Here is a 14,512-nt window from a genome sequence, read left to right as displayed (position 1 = left end):
TGCAGGGAGAGATGACTGCTGCTCAGTGGCAACTGTCTTTCTGGACCCTACGCAGACCAGTACACAGCAGTGACAGTCTCCTCTTACTCCGCTTTATGTGCTACTGACCCAGGCCCCTCCAGCAGACCCAGGTGACTAGTACATGGTACGGCACCTTCCCTCTTAGGCCCCTGTTTCCACATGTTTTATGTAACTGACCCATTCATCACTAGTGCCTGAAATGATGTCCATGTGTTCAGCAAACGGTGAAAAAGGAAACTGTTTGCGGGAATCGAGGCTGTCTTCAGATCTTGTTACTTCTCAGAGCTCTACTGCTTCCTATTGGATCCTGCTGTCCTCTCTGACATTGCGCCACCTCCCATGCTCAGTTCACCCTAACTCAGTAAATCTGCTGTGTCAAACCAGACCCAAAAGTGTGAGTGTTAGATGTCACAGGACAGCTGCTTTTTGGAGCAGATGTTCCGCAACCATATAATACTGAATTGCTCCAGCACTAAAATCCACTGCCACTAGTTGCATTGAGTTGGATACTTCATTTTTGAGGGCTGATTGGGGGTGAATAATGAATAGGCGCCATATATTATGAAACATTCTAATCAGCATTTTAACTGTGCAGATCTTATAAGTTTAAATATGCCCCTTACTGGCATAGGTCTTTATTAAAATGGTTGGGATATACTGTAGTTTCAAGTTACCTTTCCAATCTTGTGACAAATGTAAATCCAGATATTTTCTTTATTCAGTGTTCACTAATATCTTAAAGTGATTCTGCCTCTGGTGACTTTCTGCGCTCACAGCACCCCTGTGTCAGGTCATATACAGACAAGAGCAATTAGATGGGAGATGGAAGGGATTCAGTGACTCATATTGCACAGCTCACAGAGTACAACCTTGCTGAAACCGCTAATAGATAGGGTATGCTGCAATACTGTCAGGAAGGGTCTACCTAGTTCCGTGACTTGTCATGTCTGAATGCGCTGTACATACAGGCTTTGGTAACAGAAGAAATAAATGCTAATAAACAGAATATTGATAGAAGGATATGTAGCTTACAGTTTAATGGTAAATAAAGCTTAAATGAACATATTCTGATTCAACAGGGCATTACTGTGATTGCTGTTGTGTTGGCTCTTTGTGCTTAGATGTCTCAAACAGTGTTATCCACTAACACTGTTCCTTTGTTGGAAATGAGTTCCTATGTCAGGCCTACCAATAGATATTATGAGCCCCAGTATTAAGGGGTGCGGGGGTGTGACCATGACTTCAAATATTGGAGACCTGTGTAAATGGAGACAGCGCCACTGATGAGGGAATGGCTATGCTTCCATGGTCCCCCAAATACTGTGCACTCAACCACTCTCTTGTCTGCGTAGGATCAGTTCAGAGACATACAGTAGGGCGATATCTGTTACCCACTAAAACAAAGCAATTTTTCCTACAAAAAGTTTTCATGGCTATTGCTTTGAAAAAGGCAACAAAAATGGCTTTTCAACAAAATGTGCGCTCCCGTTATTCGACTATCCTATTCCAAAAATCCAAAAACGGAATTCACGCAAAAAAAATTGGGCTCAAAACCAGGGAAAAGTGTACAGTAGGTGGAAAATCAGCCTGTACCCCCTAAAAATGACAAACTAACATAGGAGAACAGAATAGAATTATATTAGAGGTCATAATAAAAAGACTTGGGGGACTTAAATTGGATCAGATGGCTGTTATGTGCATTTAAAAAAAATGTTAACAAATTATAAAAAGCAAGCTTTTTTGCTAAATAAATGCTCTTATTAAATTAGGGGTACCCGAAAATGGGTATTAGTATATATTTGGGTCATTTTATGGTGCTTTAATTAAAGTAATAAAAAAAAAGAGATTACTCCCACCTGCAAGCCTAAAAACACTTGTATCTAATGTATCTAGCTGTCAAAAGCAGTCACGTGGAGAAGTCGTTAATAGCATCCAATCACCTTCTACCTATCAGTTATCTAGTACATTCTATAAAATGTAATGCTTTACAATTGGTAACAAACAGTAACAAAAAAAGACTAGGTAATAACGGATAGACAGAGAGGCAAGAGAGCGCAAGTGTACGATCTGTCGACCTAGATACTGTCGATTTGATGAACCACACCCGGCCAGGGAGCACTTAAAGTATTATTTTTTCTGTGCAGGGCCACGCCTCCTGTGATTAGGCCACTCCCCCAGCAAAGTACCTGTGCTCAGCCAGGCTCTCTGCTGCCCTGTGCGTATTTCCCTACAGATCGTACACTTGCGCTCTCTTGCCTCTCTGTCTATCCGTTATGGGTGTGGTTCATCAAATCGACAGTATCTAGGTCAACAATGTTTAGGTCGACCACTATAGGTCGACAGTCACTAGGTCGACATGGATGGAAGGTCAACAGGGTTTCTAGGTCGACATGTGCTAGGTCGACAGGTCTAAAGGTCGACATGAGGATTTTTTTTTTTTTTGGTGTCGTTTTCTTCGTAGAGTGACCGGGATCTCAAATTAGTGCACCGTGTCCCCTCGCATGGCTCGCTTCGCTCGCCATGCTTCGGGCATGGTGCCTTTGCTCCGCTACCGCTTCGCTCGGCACAGATTACCGTTCCAATCGTAGTCCACGTGGATCGTTAAGTATGGAAAAATTCAAAAAAAGAAAAAAAATGTGAAAAACTCATGTCGACCTTTAGACCTGTCGACCTAGCACATGTCGACCTAGAAACCCTGTCGACCTTCCATCCATGTCGACCTAGTGACTGTCGACCTATAGTGGTCGACCTAAACATTGTCGACCTAGATACTGTCGATCTTCAGACCGGATCCCACCTGGCCACACTGCAGCCCAGCACACAGCAGCGTGCACTGGGCAAGCAAGAAGGGCTGCAGCTGCTGCTCTCATGAAAGCGGGGTGGGGGTTGGCAGACTTGGGCCCTGCTGGGCCCCTCCATCAGGTTTGGGCCCAGGTAAATTGTACCTCCCCCACCCCTCGGCACCCCTGAATAGGCATTGATAGACAAGGATAGGTGTTACCTATTGCATATTGGTCCAGCCAGCTTGTAGAGGCTCTCTCGGGGGGCTGTATGATATAGTTACACAGGAATGTTAACCAAGGCTCAGTAGGATGTAACAGTGAATAAAGAGAAAATATGTAAAGTTAGTGTGTACTGTATAGTGGGGCTGTAACTGAGCAGGAGTAACTCATTGTAGTGAATGAGGATTATTATGTTCTGTTTAACCTCCCATACTGTATAACCTCGCAATATACTTAGAAAGATGAAATTACTATGATGTACTGTAGTTTCCATATATATATCCTGTATGTGTGTGTGCATGTGAACGTGTGTACCCACACACACACACACACACACACACACACAAACACATACACACAGTACACAAAGCTGACATTTTATTTGTGTCTACAACGCCATGCTATCCTATCCATGTTATGTTCGGATACCAGCTATTGTCAGCCGTACAAAAACATATCAGATTTTCAGAAGCTGCGCATTGTTGTTGACTTCATAGGAAGAGAAAAAGACCAGCTTGCAGCCAGCCGAAGGGCCAAGAACCCTTTGTATATAAATGCACTTCAGTACAGCAGCCGTGCCATGAGGAATGGGGGAAACCCTCAGTCGCCTATTGTAACTCAGAGCTACTGCTTTCAGAGATGTCAGGTCAGTGTTTGAGAGGCTGCTTCTATGCACAGAGAATGTGAATGTGCTTTAGGCTGAAGCCTTCTAGGGAATTGACAGGTGTTGCTAACATAAATGTAATCTTACATATGCTAAATGTCAAAATAGGTTTTCAAGGAGTACCTGCAAATATTAAGTAGCCCCTAAATGTATGTATGGGGGCTGCAATCCCTCCATTTCAATCACAAAATCAGCCCCCATATGAACCTATAGGGGCTGCTTAATTGATCAATTTAGTCTGACCCTAGTAGCTAATGCCATCTCCAGATGAGGTTAGCCATTGTAGCCTATATTCTAAACATTGCATTTAGTCAGTAGGAGAGGGATGCAGAGGATCCCTCCCCAGCACTCTCTCTACTAGTGCAGATCTGACCTGTTATGAGCAGTTAAATGGTGCATTGTTCCTTAATTACTGTCCAACCGTATGAGAGCGAAAAACAAGTGTAGCCAGTCCCATAGTGATAACTGGTCACAGAAATTCATTGCGGGTATTCTTAGTACCACACAGTCAATACTTAAAAATCACTGTGCAATCACTGCTACCTAGTTATCACTGTACCTTTACATAGCAAATAAGCCTCGTTTATAGGGTAAACTGAGTTCCAGAGATAAATGCTTTAGTAAATACAATGTATCTTCTCTGAAAACCATCTTGAATGTATATTAGTGTGAACTGTGTGCGATAGCTGCTAAGGCACGTGCTGGATTTGCATTGAAGGACTGTATAGTATAGTGTAAAACAATAGCACTGATTAGTTTGCTGTGATGAAGTCAGTTTCATTCTCTGTTATCAAAGATATTTCAATGGTTCTTTTAACCCATGAGTTCCAAAAACAGTTACTGCAGACAGTAGGGCTCATTTACTTCCACTGCATTTAGGGGCAACATTTCCAACCAACCATAGACTTGCTTTCATTGTCTAATTTTAAGGAGACAGAAAAAAAGCTGATTTGTTGATGTGGTTCTGTGCAAGTTTTACGCCTAAAAGCAATCATCATAAATGAGAGCTAATGTCACCAAACTTAGGGCAGAACAGTGTCACAATGATGAGAAAAAAAAGCTAATGCCATCTTCATGCACGCTCCGCTATGACATTTGCGTATAATGTGAGTAATGCAAGCCATGCATTTTGCGCAACATATAATGCAACAATGCTCAAAAATGGAACTAAATGGCCACTGCCCCATCAGAGGTGACAGAGAATTTTGTTACACGTATGAGGACAGGGAGCGGATCAATGTGCCTCATGGGAAGGATTAACCTCATCACCTCATCACCATGTGTGTGCACCTTGCTTTCCACCCACCCAAACATGGAGGAAGGTATAAAAAGGCACCGCTTCTTCCTACATATTTAATTTAATACAAAATGGCCTATGTTTATCAAGCCTTGGAGAGTGATACAGTACCAGCCAATCAGCTCCTACCTGTCATGTTACAGGCTGTGTGTGAAAAATGACAATTAAGAGCTGATTGGTTGGTACTTTATGCAATTTATCACTCTCCAAGGCTTGATAAATCTTGCCTTAGCTTGCAAAAATAGTAAAAATAATAGATAAATAAAAAGTCATGCTCTTTGAGAGTAATATCTCAGACTTGTAACATTATGTAAAACAGCTGTCATATTTTACAAGACAACTGCATATTTATTGGAAAGGGGTCATGTATGGCCTTATTTAATCAAATACTCCCCAGAATGTATCATTTATAGAGTCAATACATTTGTTCTAAGTATTTTAGTAAATGCCAGAGAAGACTGTTGTGCTGAAGTCATCTGTCTGTCATTACGTCGAGTCAGTAAGTAATATATTGCATGATGAGGGCAGCACTACTGCTATATTTGTGGAATGGGCGCAGAGACCAGGGGATTGGGTAGTAATGCCGCAGGTCTCTCAGTTCTCATTGGTTACAATGCACATTATTAATTTTTTCATCCTATAAATCTTTTTTTTTTTTTAATAATGTAACCGTGGTTGTGTGCATAGCCGATTTATTCACAAGCATTTATTTTATAGAGATGAGATGAACCAAGTGTTAGGGGAACTACAGCTGCGGGGAAAGTGGTACTGGGGTGGCATGGGTACACTGGCCTAAGAGGGACAAAAATGTAACGCTGAATCTGTCAGTCCGTTGAATTTGTTGGATACAACAAAACGCGTCAATGAATGGAAAGACAAAGAGGTGCTCTCTGCAAGGTTCCAAGCTAAAGGGAAGCATGTTGATGCCTATTTTGATTATTGATGCCTATTTTAAGGCGAAGTGGGAAGGTACATCGACAAGATATATTATCATCATCTCTGCCGGAGTGAAATCTGCCCCCACCAGCGATGCCTGTCTGAGCACACAGTGCAACAGCTTAGTGCTGATGTGCTGTGTCTCTCTGTCTGACCCAATCAACTGCGCATGTGCGGTATTATTGCGAGATCTACTGTGCGCATCCCGGAGCCGGCACCCGCCACAACCAGGGACAGAGCTGTCCCTGCTTTTGAGATAGGGCATCGACACCATGCAGCTCAAATCGATACATTGCATAGCATAGCGCCCCTGTCACTGGGCACACACCACCGCATTAATACATGGGGGGGGGGGGTAGCAGTATCAGCGCACATAACTTAAGCTGCTACCTCTTACCCCCATATTCCTACATTTATCTCATAGTTCCAACACGGGTCAGACCCTGTTTACACTGCACCTAGGACCAGGGTTATTACTGGGCCAGTACCATTTACATTGAAGCCGGATCTGCCCTGCATTGAGAATAAGAACCTCTGCATACACAGCCAATCAGCAGATTGTAAGCATAACCCAGGTCAGATATCTTAGGCTGCACCCTTTACACTGCATTGTTAACCTGGTCCTTCCTGGGTCCAAGGTTGGACAGGCCCACAGGGGAACAAGGGAAACCACTGGTGGGCCCTACTGCCTGTGAGCCCTCCTCCTCCTCTATTGATCAAGTTCCAGACTATCCTAGTGCACTGGATTTATGCATTATACATATGTTACATTATACTTCACAATAATTTGGTTTATTATACATTTACCAAGGGGCACAGAATATGTAATGGTTAGCCAAACCTCTGTGGTGACTGGCCACACCCCCACTGGAACCTGGCTACACCTTTAAGCATGGGCCCCTACAGCAGCATTCCCACGGTGGGCCCTTCATGCCCCAGTCCGACACTGCCTGGGTCCTACCCTGGTATCTACCAGGGTCGAATTCCCAGGTCACTTGATCCAGGTTATTTTTCAAGGACCCTTTTACACCATGCTGTGACCTAGGTAGACCCAGCAATAACCTGGATTACTGCAGCAGTGGAAAAGGGTATTATCTGGCATATTACATGGATTTTTTAGAAAATGGTTTAGAATCTGATTGATTTCTATGGGCAACATCACAACTTTTCATTTGTAGAAATTTTAGTAAATTTACCCCTTAGCCTCTATAATATAATTTTCACAAGCTGAATTAAAAATGTAAAAAAAAGTATAAAATGAAATAAATGTAAAATACACAGCATTATCTGTAAATGTTTCCCTTGGGAATTACCATTATGATACAATTGATAACAATCAATCACAAATCTAACACACCCATTTACATGACTATGACCAAACATATGTTTTGTTCTGCATTGTTAATTGCAATAACACATGCCAACAAAAGATATTTAGAATTTCCATTCATTGCTGCAGGTAGGGATATACAGTACTTTAATCTGCTATTTATTTTTGTCACACTTATGAATAATTGAGCAAGTAGAGGAGCCAATTGAATGCTGGATTTTTATAATGGTTGTTTCTCCCATGTGAGTGTTGAAACAATAGGGTTGATTGGTCTGGCAAAATTACACAGTCTCTTTTGTCAAGTTCTGTATTTATTTCTCTATAAATAAATAGATACATAAATGAGAATCGAAGCAAAAGGGGTCCTAGATATAATGAGTCTTATTAATGTCATCTCGCTGTTGGTTTTCCTAAACTGTCAACAGCAGGCTCACATTTCCAAACAAGATATCTGCATTTTTATTAATACTGTATGTTTGAAAGATACAACCTCTGCTTGGCTTTTCCATCAACAGTCAGCCCCTACTGGAACAGCTAGTGAGTGTCATCATGGCTGACATTTACTATATGCCCAGGGATATCCTCCAGTACATGCAGATGGAATAAATGAAATACCATGTAAAGTGGCCGTTCTTATTTAGAACATTACTGTACAACATATTTCTTTCTGTTTATTGGGAGTTGCACAATTGTTAATTAAAAAAACATGAGGCTGTAATGAAGATCTAAAGAGGAATACCCTTATTTTTTTTTAATTATTGTCCCTTGGTTTTGGGTGATGTTAATCACCTATAGAAAACAGAACATTAGCCATCTGGTTAGCCTATGACTAAGAGCAGTATCAACTTTTACTGATTTTCTCTTTTTATCCATATTTTAGCAATACAGTACAGTAATGTGATTTACTATATTTCATTTATACTTGTAAACAAATGACTGTCAGGTCTATTCATGAAGCAGTGAAAAGAGTCAAGAAGTGAGCCAGTGGTGAAGTTGCCCATGGCAACCAATCAGCTGCTATGTATAATTTTATAGAATGCACTTGACAAATGTTATTTCAATGCCGATTGGTTGCATTGGGCAACCTCTCCACTGGCTCACTTCTTCACTCTTTTCACTGCTTCATGAATAGACCCCTGCATGTACAGCAAAGGAGGGCACTTTAACACACCTGACCATACACCCCATGGGCAAGATTGAATGACCTTCTAAGCAAGGTAAGTCACCATGTCACACTGAGCATGCCACTAATGCATAACATGATATATACAGCACATCTAGACAAGGCACAATGTCAACTATGCCATCAATGGGCTACATCCATGTTCTTCTAGACAAGACACCATGTCACCAGTGACCACACCAACCAATTGGTGAATTGTATGTTCCTTCATGCAAGGCACCATGATACTGATGAACATGCAACTAATCATGATATGTTAAATATATCTAGGTAAGGCACAATATTGCCAGCTAGTGTTTGCCAGCTGCTTCACTCGCGTGGATGTCTGTTATTGCTCAGCGGAACTAATGTTACAAAGACAATAGCGCCATCTAATATTGTGATGTATATTTTATATTGTACACATTGATCACAAAATTTCTTTGTAAACAATATTAGCAGTTTTTCCTTTAGGGATTAACACAAAAAGATGCCTTGGGCTACTAACTTGTCAGCAAACCACGTAAAGCTGCCCATGGGAGAAGCAGCTGGTCCTGAGATCTAAGCCTGCGGCCCTGAACATTTTTCGGGGTGTGTAATATATATATATATATATATATATATAAATATATATATATATATATATATATATATATGTGTGTAGCAAGAAATGATACAGCGCCACTTGTGGGGTAGGGTCTCAGTAAGGGAAGTGAATTAAAATCACTAAACTATTAAAAACACACGTAACCTTATTATAGGTGTCTGCCAACCCTTAAGAGTGCAATGCTGGTACAGTACTGCTAAAAAGAGTATAGAGTGGGGGGATAAGGGTACCGACGACCTGTGTTGTTTAAAATATAGTTACTACAACTTAAAATTTATGAGCCAAAAAATATATAAGAATACAAACAAGTTTTTAATAATATATAAGAGTGGAATAAAACATCAAATTTTTTTTAGACACTAATAAAAGCATAAAGGTCTTTGTAAAAAGGTAAGGAGATCTGACTTAACTTAAAAATAGGCAAGGGGGTCAATGCCTATTTTTGCCTATTTTTAAGTTAAGTCAGATCTCCTTACCTTTTTACAAAGACCTTTATGCTTTTATTAGTGTCTAAAAAAAAAATTCTTATTGAAAACGTGATCAAAATTCATCCAGTAGCTTTTGCATGATACAAGAAAAAATAGACAGACAAAAATTCCAGATTTTTTTCCCGTCTCCATACAGTAGTTCATAAACAGACCCTAGAAGTATATTTCTCAAAAAAAATGTCCTATGTATAGACACAACCCTCAAGGTGTGTACACATGGTGAGATCCTTGCTATGCCCGATTCTGACTATGCGATTTCCCTTGAACTCCCCCAGAGCCCAGAAGCACTGATTTTGACTATCTATACTTCCGATTTTGTCTATGTACGATTTTGACTAAGTGCCAATTATTTATTTATTTATTTATTAACAGTTTCTTATATAGCGCAGCAAATTCCGTTGTGCTTTACAATTTGAAATAACAATAACAAAATGGGTGATAACAAACAGTCATAGAGGTAGGAAGGCCCTGCTCGCAAGCTTACAATCTATAGGGAAATAGGCATGTGTACATAAGGAAAGGTGCTATCTATTGCATAGAATGAGAAGACATGTGAGGATATGTGTGGACTGTACAGAGTGGATGCAATTTGATAGGAAGGTTTATGAAAGTTATGTGGGTGGTTCTGGAATTTGATACACTTGCCTGAAGAGGTGAGTTTTCAGGGAACGCTTGAAGGTTTGGAGACTAGAGGAGAGTCTTATTGTGCGTGGTAGGGCATTCCACAGAGTGGGTGCAGCCCGATGAAAGTCCTGCAATCGTGAGTGGGAGCGAGTAATGAGTGTGGATGAGAGACGCAGGTCTTGTGAAGAGCGAAGAGGTCGGGTTGAGAGATATTTTGAGATAAGCGAAGTGATGTACGTTGGTGTAGTTTGGTTAATGGCCTTGTGTGTGAGTAAAAGTATTTTATATTGAATGCGGTAGAGTACAGGTAACCAATGGAGGGACTGACAGAGTGGATCTGCCGACGATGAACGTCTAGCGAGGAAGATAAGCCTCGCCGCTGCATTCAGAATGGATTGTAGTGGTGAGTCTCGTTTTGGGAAGACCAGTTAGGAGACTATTGCAATAATCAATGCGGGAGATAATGAGAGCGTGGATTAGAGTTTTAGCAGTGTCTTGTGTAAGGTATGGTCAATTTTGAATATACTTTGTACTAGATAGTACACTAGATAGTCAAGATTGACTTGCCTACACAGTCTATCTAGCCTTGTGATACCGACCCCACGGGAGCGCACATCAGGATCGAATTGGTATTGCAAGCTGCCTAACATATTGAGATATGCACTAACTTTCCTTAAGATTTTGACTATATAGTCAAAATCTTACAGATTTATCTCGCCGTGTGTACACTGTACACACCTTTATAGTTTTATTATATGTATAAATAACTATGCCAACAATGGATGATACCCATATACTACAAGGAAACAGTCCATGTCTCCCATAACCATGACCATGCCATAAATGGATAGCATGGTATATATGTCTAGAGAAGGGAATATACTGTATCTCCAACTTTAGGCTATGCATGTGATGTGTGGAGATGATAAAGGAAAATATTAGACCTAAAATGACTGTATATATCTGGATATAGGAAATCACTACAGAGAACAGTTGGAAAATGTTGATAACTGTAGAACTGATATCCAATAAAATAAATTGCCTTCAAATGTATTTTTTTACACTTTAAATATTGTTCATTTTCAGGTTAAATTGAAGCCCTTCTCTGTTGTTATTGTCTGTACTCTAATGTTCACAGTAATACTTGCTAGTACTAAAGGGGGTGAGGGATAACTTGCAGTACCTGCCTATGGAACAGTCGTTTGCATCAACTGCCTAATTAAATAGCTGCAGTGATTCTTGACGAATGATGATCCACACCTCCCAGGATCTTCATCTCACTAAAGGTGACTTCCACATACAAACTCTCCCCTATGTTTTTGGCTGACAAGTTTGCCACACTGCTCTTTTACATCTTCTTCTGAATGCAGCCGTCATTACTATCAGCATCCAGCATGCAATGGCACAAACCCTATATCTGGTACAGGAAATGCAGCTAAAATCAGACTGATCTTGGCATATGCTCAGATCAGCATAGCCTGCAATTCCGTCTACACAATAACGACGCATCCTCTGAACATGTAGCAAATGCCCATTTGCCATCCAGTGATACCCACTCAGACACCAGTGGAGATACATACAGCTCTGAATCATCCTTAACTACTCAAATTTGCTACGAATGCGCAGTGCAAAAAAAATGGACTTGAGTGCAACTCTGACTTGGCTCCATAGTACACAGTGAACTGTACATTTGTAAATTGTCTCTGTCTGCAATAACTTTCTATTCACATCAGACAATGGCCCGGTCTACACCTTTCCTAACAGAAACCATTTATGTAGATGCAACACAAACCCATCTGGAACACAGGAATCAATTTCTATTAATGATCTGTTTATTCACCACTGCAAACTCCTAAATATTTGATACAGTGCAAACAGGCAATGAGAAGCATAAACCTAACAGGGCGACGTGAGCTCTTGTTTCTTATAATATATCTACAAGTGGATCTTAAGGTGCATAATTACAGAAAGAGCAAGCTAACTCCACTCTAAAGGAGACTTAGCAGAAAGGTCATTTACGTCTGTCTTTCTTTTTATTCCTCCCCAGCTGGGAAATCCTGTTGATATTAGAAATTGAAAACCTGATAAAAACAACTTTTTATGACTGTGGAAATGCAGAAGTGGCCATGACTCGGGCTGTGAACTGAAGCGGCAGAGCCCCCTTATGAGTACTTCATACTGGTGGTAAACGAATGTTCTATTGGAGAATCGTGATCACACATAACTGAGACTTGTCTAAGCTACTTCTCGTTTGGAAATGATATAGTGTAATCAGGACAGCATCCTTAAGAGCTGGTTTTGGGCAGGAGCCAAGAAGCAGTGTATGCATTATGTCTTCCAGGAAAATGCATCTGTTCAGGTGTGAGGATTATAGGAGTAGCATCTCTCCCTGCCTTGTCTAATATTTTAAATGTGTGACATTTAGGTTTGATCTAAGAACACAATAAGATATTTGCCATAGGTTAGTGCAGTTACTTTAGCCATATAAATGAAAATGAATTGAACTATATTATGGGAGATTGTATTGTATACCTGTCAGGCCCAGAATAAGGTATGTGGGGGCCCCAGGGGGATCTAACTTGTGGGGGCCACTATCAATAAAATTGTCAATAAGATATGTTTCAATGTTATTAAAAAGTATAATGTAGTAAATACTCCCAGTACAACAAATGTGTTACACATACTGTAATGCCCCCAATTCATATTATGCCACACAGGAACCTCAGTTCACATATGTTACAGTGCCAGAACCACCTCAACAGCATTGTAGTTCCTGAGCAAGCAATGCAGCCAAACGCACACACCCATTTATGGGAACCAATAAAACAAATCATAACATGCCCCTCTTGCGGTCCCACATCATCTCTTAACATGCTTCCATACAGTGAATGGCTGCCAGCACTCTGATTGGTGGATAGCTCCAATATATTTATATTACCCATACTAACCTGCACCAAACACACTACCCAATATTACACCTACTAAGAGCCAACCTACAAACATCCTTTCTAGCTGTTGCTGTAGCTAACTGTTGTTGCTCTACCCATCCCTGCGCCAACAAATATAATGTAGGGGGTGAATGACTCTATTTCAGATTCACTCTGCTATAGTCACAAGCAGAACTTCTTACAAGCAAAAAAACATCTAGATCAAAAAAAGTCTGAATTTACCAAAACCAGATGGCAATCTCCTAGACTTTATGTTTAAATCTCTAAATATTATCACATTACGATGGCTCGGTGGTTAGCATTTCATTTTTCCAATTATCATGGGCCTACATACATGTAGACTTATTTCTCCAACCTTCAGAGAAACTCTTTTTTTTTCTCTTCAAGACCCCCCCCCCCCCCCCCCCTACCTCTCCTGTGCCTCTATACTACTCAATGTGAACAGTACAATAGAAAGTTCTTTTCTTGCAGGTTACACTGATGCTTCTGATTATAATTTAATTTAATTCCAGTTGCTTTAAGAACTTTACCCCATTGACTGTTAAAAGATCCAAAAATGTCCAGTTCTTCAGAACCTGACACAACGGAGCACTATGTTGCTTACAGTACTCAGTCCCGTCGTCTCTGCCAGTTACAAATCCATATGCACCTACAGTATGGATTGGTAAAATGTATCAGCTACATTTATTACCTTGTCATCTACTACGAACATTTGCAAAGCCCTAGTCTTATTAGAGATTTATCAGTGAATCCAATTATCTTTCAATACAGATGTACCATAAAACACTTGAATCTGCATGTACCCACTTGCTCGTATAGACAGGAATGTTAACTAATGAGCAATTTTTAGACGTTTACCTTTATACCGGCTTTTTCATTAGTTTATGATCCTTGCTTACTTAGAACAGAACCCTCAGTTCTCCATGTTTAAATCAAAGTGATTATCCCACAGATTGGTGACACTCACCTAATTTTGTTATTTTATCAGTTGCTATCTGTATGGAGCATTCTATTTAAGCAGCAATGTACAACTATGGTGATTCTGTTGGATGAGTCTTACAGTCTGTGGGACACAAGGAGAAAATAGACTTCATAGCCCAAGGTTACAAGGAACAGATAAATGTTCAGGCCTTGACTGTAATCCCACCAAACACAGCACTAGCCCAATAAACACACACCAGACCATGTGATCATTCCCCGACACTGATAAAATGCTACAATGCAAACTGTCCAGTGACTGCAACTCAAGTAGACTATAGCATTTTTATAGAAGGTATGCTGAGAGACTGACTGCGTCCGTGAGGCTCATTTTAACAAACGTTAGATAGCCTATACCAGCACGCTAATACTTTCCAGCCCTTCCCACAAATGCCAGTTTTTAATTCCAGGCTGGCACATGTGCATTTGTGTGTTGTAATTTAATATCTAAGGCT

General features: G+C 40.5%; 1 protein-coding gene and 1 long non-coding RNA gene across 6 annotated transcripts in view; one reads left to right on the top strand and one right to left on the bottom strand.

Moving 5' to 3' along the window:
• Positions 1–13,304, top strand: part of LOC134945377 (uncharacterized) — a 321,195-nt gene extending 307,891 nt beyond the window's left edge. For both annotated transcript variants that reach the window (XR_010182111.1, XR_010182110.1), the window contains exon 3: positions 12,179–13,304. This is a non-coding gene — a long non-coding RNA (uncharacterized LOC134945377). The remainder of the gene's footprint in view (positions 1–12,178) is intronic.
• Positions 1–14,512, bottom strand: part of ELFN1 (extracellular leucine rich repeat and fibronectin type III domain containing 1) — a 988,432-nt gene that overhangs the window by 968,099 nt on the left and 5,821 nt on the right. The gene's annotated exons all lie outside the window — the stretch shown is intronic.

This window comes from Pseudophryne corroboree, chromosome 7 (assembly GCF_028390025.1).
Source record: "Pseudophryne corroboree isolate aPseCor3 chromosome 7, aPseCor3.hap2, whole genome shotgun sequence".
Classification (NCBI taxonomy): Eukaryota; Metazoa; Chordata; class Amphibia; order Anura; family Myobatrachidae; genus Pseudophryne; species Pseudophryne corroboree.
Note: the sequence above shows the minus strand (reverse complement) of the source record. Positions and strands in the feature narration are given on the sequence as shown.